The sequence below is a fragment of the Phyllostomus hastatus genome, unplaced genomic scaffold (genome assembly GCF_019186645.2).
Source record: "Phyllostomus hastatus isolate PE091 unplaced genomic scaffold, TTU_PhHast_1.1 phas_contig_29, whole genome shotgun sequence".
NCBI lineage: Eukaryota > Metazoa > Chordata > Mammalia > Chiroptera > Phyllostomidae > Phyllostomus > Phyllostomus hastatus.
Window position 1 is genome coordinate 9,778,256 of NW_025333835.1, and position 7,299 is coordinate 9,785,554.

Below are 7,299 nucleotides of genomic sequence, written 5' to 3' on the forward strand. Positions count from 1 at the left end.
AGAAATTATCCAGCCACACAATATGAAAAATAGACATTTTTGATGCAAGAAACATTGTACCTAGGACAATGAAGCCTCAGTCCCCTTCAAAGTAGGCACCTTGGGACCTCACATAGTTCTCCCAATTGCCATCAGCTGCCCCGTTGTATTTTCATGAATCTCATTGATGGTCTGAAATTTCTTCCCTTATCAAATGAGATTGTAGTCTTGGGAAAAGCCTGAAGTTGCAGGGTGACAAATCTGGGCTTTAAGGGACAGAATCACTTGGGTGATTTGGTGTTTTGCCAAAAAACTCTTCTTGAGACTTGATGCATGAGCAGGTGCATTGTCTTGATGAAGCTGCCAATCGCCAGTTGCCATAATTTTATTTGCACTTCACTCATTACATTGTCCCAAAAGCCTTCTGAATCATCCTAATAGTTTCCATAAGGGAATGTTGAAGTGTAACACAAATTTGATGCAGATACATCAATCTAATTGCTCAATTATTTTGACTGTGATGACCACATAGTACACATTCTCACCCAATGACATCTACCACTCTCAATGACTAGTGCAGTGAAGTCTTCATTGTTCCCACATATGCATTCCACTCCACTTTCCTTGGTTGCCAGGTTACATCGATATTGCACAGGCTGTTTTCTTTATACCAACAATGACTAGAAGATAGGTGGCAAACACAAGGCCTGTGAGCTGAATCCAGCCTTCCATCTTGTTTTATCTGGCAGCAGCACTGAGCTCTTAACTGTTAAAGACCAGTTACACTTATGCAGTCCTAAAATTACATTTGGTCCTTTGAAGGCAATGGTGAGGCTGATGTGGCCTCCAGTGAAAATGAGTTTGATACCCCTGGGATAGACTTTTCCCTGACAGGTTTTTATATATATTCACCAAAGCTTTGATATTTTACTGTGAATCAGGAGCTGAAGATCAATCTAGGTATTGATAAAATAGGTTTAAATGAATCTATCTCAGTACTGTCTTAGCAATGAATAATGCTTGTTATTTTTACTTTTGTTTATATTTGAATTTGAAATTATGTTCACTTCATACCACAGTTGTCAAAACTGGATGCTGCCTGAGCATGTCATAGTCCCAATATAATGTGTTCAGTTCTGTTAACTGATGTCAAAATGCCTTGAAAATTTTTATTTCCATTTTCTTTGAGTCTGAAGCAAATCCCCTTACAAATGCATCTTATCTCACTCTTAAAATGTGTTCAGATATTATCTATTTTATTTTCATATATGGTATGTACAGCATATTGTGTTTCCTAGCCAGACCACCACATTGACTGTGCTCATTATTTGTGAGTTGTGGACACCTTTTACTAAAAACAGGAAGGTATGGAGGAATTTAAATCTGGAGTTTTTCTGACACTCTCAGGTAATTGTGCTGAATGAGGATTGTTTAATTCAATGAGAGCCAGATGTCTGGGAGTAAAGAATTAGATACCAATAACAGGATATAAAACAGTGCATTATCTCAATAGGTGAGCCACACAGTAATGATGAATATGGGAGAGTAAATATGCTATAACATGAAATTAATATCAGAGTTCTTCTAAACATCTGGGTTTTACAGTTTTGTTGTTTACTTCCTTGCTTGTTTTGATAGTTGATACTAGTTGCATTTATGAATTATCTTAAATTTCTGAGATTTCTTTTGAATATATAGACTTTTGACTTCTTAAACTTCATACACATCTACATTTCTGGATTCAAATGATGATTCCCCTGAAACTGATATCTGAAATACTAACAAAAGACTCTTGATAATGTCTATCAGAGCTAGATAGACTATTATAGAATCCAAGTAATTATAGAATTACTTGAATTTTAAACAATAGTTTATATTTATCCACTAACTTTGGGACAGTGGTGGGATAGGGATTATTTTATGGAAACAATGTAACAATTCCAGTGAAGATAAATTAGTTGTGGATAGATGAATTGTTTGACAATAAAACAATTGAAGTGAACCTAGTGTAACCACAAGATACTGAGGACCTGGATCACATCTGGAAAAAAGGCAAAATATATTGGACAGATAGCATTTTATGCCAGAAAAGACCCAAGTAAATTACTTACAAGCTGTGCATGAACTAAAATAGGTAAAACTGCAGGTAGTAAGTATAATTGTATAATTATTTATACTTTACAGCTACTTTCTATATTTGCAAAGTCCATTTCTCATTTTCCTGCCATCCTTTCACTTGAGTTATCAGACTATTTTGCTCAGATCATCTAATTTCTAATTCTAATATGTTTTTAAATAACTTGCTTATCTACATATTGTAGTTAAATTTTGTTTCCTATTACTCAGTATTCATTTGTTTCAGTATTTTCATAATAAACTATATTTTAAATGAGAGTTATAAATGAGGCATATAGAAAAAAGAAACAAAGAGAAAATCCAGGTAGAGATTAGAAGAAAAATATAAAAAATACTTGCATTCAAACATTGGTAGCAGTTATTTAAAGGCATTCATAGAGTGGGTTTTAATAAATACTTTTGATTCATTTAAAATATCAGAGTGGGAGACATATTAACAGCTTCAATTTTTAGACATGTGCTAATGATTTACCTAATCACTCTCTCTTTGTGAAGCTGAGTTAATTTAAAATAATGAGATCACCATGTCCATTTTCTGCTTTGAGCCTTTCTAGAATAAGAATTGAAATGGCAAATGAAATCTAAAAATGATGGAAGCTCAGCTCTTTAAAAAAATTATACAACGAGGCATGTAAATCCACCATCACTTCATATAGTAGCAATCTAGACTAAAATGAAGATGAAACAGCTTTCCTGACTGGAGTAAAGATAACAACTGCATTAAATTGGATTTTTTGGTACTTAAATGAAAGGCCATTTTTCCAGTATCTGAATTATTTGCCTCAAATCAGTTCATAAATTGGACTAAACAGTATTGAATTTGAGGGTTATTTTCTACTCTCTTTGGCTGACACAAAGTTCACATTTCTTATTTAACTATGGGAGGAGCTGTAATAACAGAGGCTATCAGTAATGTAGAAATGAAATATTTCAAATTGCATTTGATTTCCCAATGTCCACTTGAGGCTTGTCTCCCCCAAAAACACACATTTCAAAGTAGTTTTAAAGGACTCTTCTTTTAAATAAATAATTTATTTTATTAGATACACATTTTGTCTTTTAAAAATAAGATAAATATAATTATTCTTTGTTCACTTTTCGGTATAATTGTCTAAATGATATAGGTACTTACACTGATGGTCTCACTTTCTAGTATTAGAATATGTGTATGTGTATATATATATATATATATATATGTGTGTGTGTATATATATAAATTTACCACAAATATATACACTCTTACCTTTAACCTTCTATTATAATGATAATAGCTCTCTAAATTAAAGTTTATAGATGTGAACATAAGTTAGAGAATTATAAAGAAATTTCTACTCAAAATCCTCCCATTATATCATTATATGTACACAGAAAAACACTTATAAATATTCCTGCAATTCACAGATGAATAGTTCTATAAAAATGAACTAGTTAATGAACATACATGAATGACCCATGGACATGGACAACAGGGTTGGGATTGACTGGAGGAGAAGGGGGTAGGCTGGGTGGAGGAGAGCAAAATGGGAAAAAAATGGGGCAACTGTAATATAACAATAAAATAATAAATAAATAAAAATAATAAAATAATTCATACAGGTCAAGTGCAGAGCATTTCTAAGACAGTGAAATCATTGTGTGAAACTTTAATGGTGGATATGACATTTTGCATTCGTCCAAACTCATGGAACCATATAACATGAATAGTGAATCCAAATGTAAACTATGGACTTGAGCTAATAATAATGTATTGAATTTGATCCATCAACTGTGACAAATTCACAGCACTAATTGAGGATATTAATAGGGGGTTATAGTGGGGAGAGATATGTATGGGAATTGTTTATACTTTGTGTAAATTTCCTATAAACCTAAAACTTTCCTGAAAATAGTATTTTAAAAAATAGATCATATCCTAATATAAAAATAATATATCCCTAAAAAATGAGAATATAATGGCAAATAGTAAAATAGTAATTAAATATTTATATTATCTACTAAACAATATAGGAAAATCAAATGATTAATAATATATTTTGAATAACAACATGAATTTTATCATTTTATTATTGATGTAGAATTAAATTAATTTTAATCTTTTAGTAAAAATTTAAAGGGAGATTGAGTGAGATCTCTTCTTGGGGGGAGCTAATCTTACGTAGTAGGAACTAAAATACTGTTTTATTCATGTAAACCCTGTTTGTTCAGAGCCTACTAATCTGCTTGGAAAACACAAGCAGCAGTTTCTTAATGAAAACCTACTGAATTGAATTCACAGCAAAAAGGATGTTAGTGAAATTAAATAATTACTATAAAATTGTACTTTTTTCCATGCAATGCTGATACTAACTTTACAATTCCATAATTTATAACTGATTATTTTAAAATATATTTGTTTCTGTTTAATATAACATTAACTCTAGATTTTTAAAATTAAAATAGTTAACATGCAATATTAATTTCAGATGTACAGCATAGTTATTCAACATTTAAATACCTAATGAAATAATTACCATGATAAGTCTAGTAAGCACATGTTGGGTTTTTAAGGATTTAATAGCTTGATTTTAAGCCAGATATATTTTCCCTTACCTTAGAATTTTGTAAGGTAAGATCAAGATACCTGAACATCCAACTTATTAGATTAAAGTAGTACTTAAATCAATAACATTCTGACTCAAAAGAGGCTACTTGACTTTCAAATCATTTAATTAAAGTTACATTTCATTAATTAAAATAATCTGAACTTGGCTTCATCAACTGAATCATTTTGATGATTTATCAGATCATTTCTTTCTGAAGATTGTTGATTTAGCTTTTTTTATATAGATTACACTTTACTCACAGGAAATCAAGCAATTAAAGATTACGTATGTAATTATAAAACAAATAAAATAAAAACCTACCTAGTTTCACTAATAGATACATGTAAATGCACACATATACACACAGAATATTGTCTAAAGTCGTAAATGTTGTTAATCCTTAAGATCTCATCTTGAACCTTGTGTTTTCTCATAACACAGATTGTCCCTTGATGATTTTCCAATAATGAAAATGGCAGTGATAGCCATTACTATTTATAAAATGATGGTGGTGTGCCAGACACTGCTTACAACTCTTAAGATTGAGTAATACATTGAAATTAATTGTGATTAGCCATTATGTATTGTTAATATTTAAGATAAAAATAATGCATATCTGTGGGTTAATACTTAGAATAGACACGTTAGCAATAACAAACAAATAAAATATCACCATCTGGAAGAAGCCAAGGTAAGTTGTTTGGTTTGTTTGTTTTTTGTTTTTAAGCATGTAGTGTGTGTGTGTGTGTGTGTGTGTGTGTGTGTGTCTGTGGGTGTGTGGGTGTCTGTGGGTGTCTTTTTACTATCACATGGGTCAATTTATCTTCACTATGTTGTCTTTTCTCTTAGATATTATTATCTATCTAGTTCTTTGCCCATCAAGAGAGAAAAATAGAAACTTGTTAGGTTGTTCTTTGAATATTTTAAAGAAATATCTTTTATATGTAGATTATTGCTCATTTGTATTACTTTTCTTCAAATTTTTATCCCTCTGTCCTACCAGTTATGTTGGCAGATCATGACTACATATGTTTGGATTTCACAATAATATTTATATTGTGAAAATATTGCCTTTGTGTCCTGAAAAATTAAAACAAATTGCACCTTAATTTAACAATTTGTAATTAAATAGGTATTTATTGAATGGTACTTATGTATCAGACATTATTAAAAAAACAAGAGGATAAAAGAGCAAGCATCATAAATATGGTCTTTCCAAATACGGGGCTCACATACCAGTAGGGGAAGTGAAATCATATATTTAGAAATGGCAACAATTATGGTAAAGGAGTAGCCACAAAACTAGAAATCATACTAATACCAAGAAAACAACACCACAAAGTATTTGATGATTTTCTTTGTTCAATCTTAGGAAGTTCTCCTTAGTAAAATTTCCAGAACACATTTATAATTGCTGGTATATTTATGTTAATACATTTGGCCTTTCTAGTGAGAAAAAATATGTTCACATTTTAATGAACTATAAATTACACACCTGCTCTCCTTCCTCCTCACCCTCCTACTCGAGTTTATATTTAAAAGAAGACAAAGGAATAAGTACACATCCCTGATATAGCAATTTAGAGAACTTGGCACAGAACTTTATCAGTCTCTTAATATTTCAAACCAATATTAAATGTATTTATTAGTTTCCTAGGGCTTGCATAACAAATTACCACAATCTGGATAGCTTAAAACAACAGAAATTTATTCTCTCAAGGGTACTGGATGCTAGTTATCTAAAATCAAGGTGTCAGCAGAGCTATGCACTCTTTGAAGTCTATATAGAAGAATCCCTTTCCAGCTTATGGTGATGACCAGCAAGGCTTGTCATTTCTTGAGTATAGTGGCCTCAGTCCAATTTCTGCCTGATCTTCACACTTTTATTGAACAATCAATAACAGTATTTATCATAATAAAATTAACATTATGTACTATCTAATAGAATTTATTTAAACAAAATATTTAATGTGTGAGCTTTAGCTATCTCTGAAACAGAATGATCATTTCATAAGCCATAACTTTCATTTTCATCACTTTCCATACAATAACCACAATGAGCTGGAACTAGTGAACAACCACTTGAGTGGGCTTGGAAGCAGATCCACCCTCAGTCTAACCTTAAAACCTTTTCAGTCTTGGCACTTGCCTCGATTACACTCTGTGAGACAGGAAGAGGATCCAGGTAAACCCTGTACAGATTCTGAACCCACAGAAACTGTGACATAATATTGTTTGTTTAAACACCAAGAGTTATAACACTTTATCATGAATCAATTGCTAACTCATACAAAGGATATAATAGCCCTGGCTGCTGTGGCTCAATGGATTGAGCACCAGCTTGCAAACCAAAGGGTTCGATTGAGTCAGGATTCATCCCTGGGTTGCAGGTTGGGCCCCAGTTGGGGTCATGTGAGAGGCATCTACACATTGATGTTTCTTTCCCTCATTTCCCGTCTCTCTAAAACTATTTAGTTTTATTTATTTAAATAAAATCTTTTAAAAAAAGAATTTAAGAATGGGCGGTTTGTTGGATTCAGCAATAGATGATAACCCAATATACATAAATTAATGGAAAAGGCAGGAGGAAAGAACAAATAAA